Source organism: Pleurodeles waltl, chromosome 1_1, assembly GCF_031143425.1.
Source record: "Pleurodeles waltl isolate 20211129_DDA chromosome 1_1, aPleWal1.hap1.20221129, whole genome shotgun sequence".
Taxonomy (NCBI): domain Eukaryota; kingdom Metazoa; phylum Chordata; class Amphibia; order Caudata; family Salamandridae; genus Pleurodeles; species Pleurodeles waltl.
This window is the reverse complement of record NC_090436.1, coordinates 291,415,770-291,418,136: the sequence shown is the minus strand read 5'-3', so window position 1 is coordinate 291,418,136 and position 2,367 is coordinate 291,415,770. Positions and strand designations below refer to the sequence as shown.

At 53.5% G+C, this 2,367-nt stretch overlaps 1 pseudogene; it reads left to right on the top strand.

The window, feature by feature from the left end:
* The first annotated feature begins 227 nt into the window (after positions 1 to 227).
* On the top strand, positions 228 to 350 carry LOC138292272 (small nucleolar RNA SNORA35; annotated as a pseudogene).
* The last annotated feature ends 2,017 nt before the right edge of the window (positions 351 to 2,367 follow it).

Genomic DNA, 2,367 nt, shown 5'->3' with positions numbered 1-2,367 from the left:
CCTCGCAAACGGTGAAAAATGCAGTTTGCGAGGCGCAAAAGGCCTTCCGCGATGCAGAGTCACATTTTGCGTGTCGGTACCGACTCGCAAAATGTGATTCCAACTCGCAAATAGGAAGGGGTGTTCCCTTCCTATTTGCAACCGCATCGCGAAGTAGAGTTGATTTGTGACCGCGAAAGCGGTCGCAAACCAACTCGCAGTTACCATCCCCTTGAAGTGGATGGTAACTCATTCGCAAACGGGAAGGGGTCCCCATGGGACCCCTTCCCCTTTGTGAATGCAAAAAAAAATATTTTTTCAGAGCAGGCAGTGGTCCTATGGACCACTGCCTGCTCTGAAAAAAAACGAAACTAAATGGTTTTGGTAATTTTTCTTTTTGCAGCTCGTTTTCCTTTAAGGAAAACGGGCTGCAAAAAGAAAAAAAAACTGCTTTATTTAAAAGCAGTCACAGACATGGTGGTCTGCTGTCTCCAGCAGGCCACCATCCCTGTGAGTGCCTGGACTCGCTATGGGGTCGCAAACTGCGACCCACCTCATTAATATTCATGAGGTGGGTCTTTGCGACCCCATAGCGAGTCGCAGAAGGTGTCTGAGACATCTTTCTGCATTTCCTTTTGCGAGTTGCAAATTGCAAGTCGCTGGGACTCGCAATTTGCAACTCGCTAAAGGAAACCTACCTACATCTGGCCCGCAGTTCCTGGGATATGGCCTACATGGTTATGGTCGACATCTGCACACATAGATGACACAGGGGCATGTATACCTGTACTTGGCACTCTACAGAGGTGGGGTGGAGTGCCACATGGCCTGCATTATGGAGGGGCCTAGCCTACGGAACTCGCCCTGGCCTAGGGAAACCCACAGCCCTCCTCCCCCACCCAGACACCTTCACTGCGCGCAAAGTCAGCAGAATGATGTTGTACTCACCCTCTTGTGTCTGCTGTGATGCCCTCAAGCGCCCATCCAACTCAGGGTAGGCCACCGCCAGGATCCGGAACATCAGGGGGGTCATGGTGCGACGGGCACCCCTCCCACATTGGGAGGCCATCCCCAGCTGAGCCTCCGCCGTCTTCTTGCTCCAGCGGCGAATATCCTCCCATCTTTTACGGCAGTGGGTGCTCCGTCTCTGGTGGACCCCTAGGGTCCGGACGTCTTTGGCGATGGCACGCCAAATATCCTTCTTCTGGTGGGCGCTGACCTAAATGAAATGCACAGGGGAAGAAGAGAAGTCATTAGCAACTGCACCGTCGAAGTGACTGGCCCACATCCCTACCCTTGCCATGTGGCACATGCATTCACAGTCCTTCATGCATGCAGAACTGTGCCCCCTTCCTTCTTGCAACCAGCCCTCTCCACTCAGGCATAGCCCATACAACGTGCTCCCTGTGTACTTACCTGTTGGTCTGGAGGACCGTAGAGTAGCGTGTACTGGGGGAGGACCCCGTCCACGAGCTTCTCCAACTCCTTTGCAGTGAAGGCAGGGGCCCTTTCCCCAGACGCACGAGCCATTGTCTCTTCCAGACCGAGGTCACAGCAGCACTTGCAGTGTAGGTCCTCTCCTGTCGAAGATCAGGTATCGAGTGATTGAACAGACAGAAAATGGCGGTCACGTCCGCGGCGGTGACGTCCGCGGCGGTGCATACCATCACCGCCGGCACACTTCGTCATTGGCTCCTGGGACCCATAGGGTCCAATGTTAACCAATGCAGCATGCGCCGCGGTCTTCGACCTCCTACCGCGACGGTGTACAACGCCAGCGCAGTTACCTCACATCCCATTGTCCCAATTTAGAGGTCAGGCAGCCGCCATTTCAGGGGCCCACATGGGTTCATTTTTAAGTGCGTCACACATACCTAGGCCTAGACTCAACACACATACAGGCAACTTTTCGGATTATGATTTGTGTTCTGTGTAGACTGTGGGTACATACCTCTGAGTTGTTTGACTCTCTGGTCGCTGTTGTCCTTCCTAGGCACCGTCCGCTGGGAGATGTGAGGAGATGGTGGAATCCTCCGGTGTACCAACCGCTGGTGGACCTGTTGACAATGGAGGAGCGACATTTAATCATCACCTACAGGTTTGACCGTGCCACAATCCAGGAACTGTGTGCCCAGTTGGAGCCTGACCTGATGTCAGCAATCCGCCATCCCACAGGAATCCCCCCTCAAGTGCAGGTGCTATCAGTGCTCCATTTCCTTGCAAGTGGGTCATTTCAAACAACAGTGGCCATGGCATCAGGGATGTCCCAGCCTATGTTTTCCAACGTGTTGTCCAGAGTGTTGTCTGCCCTGCTGAAACACATGCGGAGCTACATTGTTTTCCCTCAGGTGGAGGATTTGCCTACAGTGAAAGGTGACTTCTATGCCC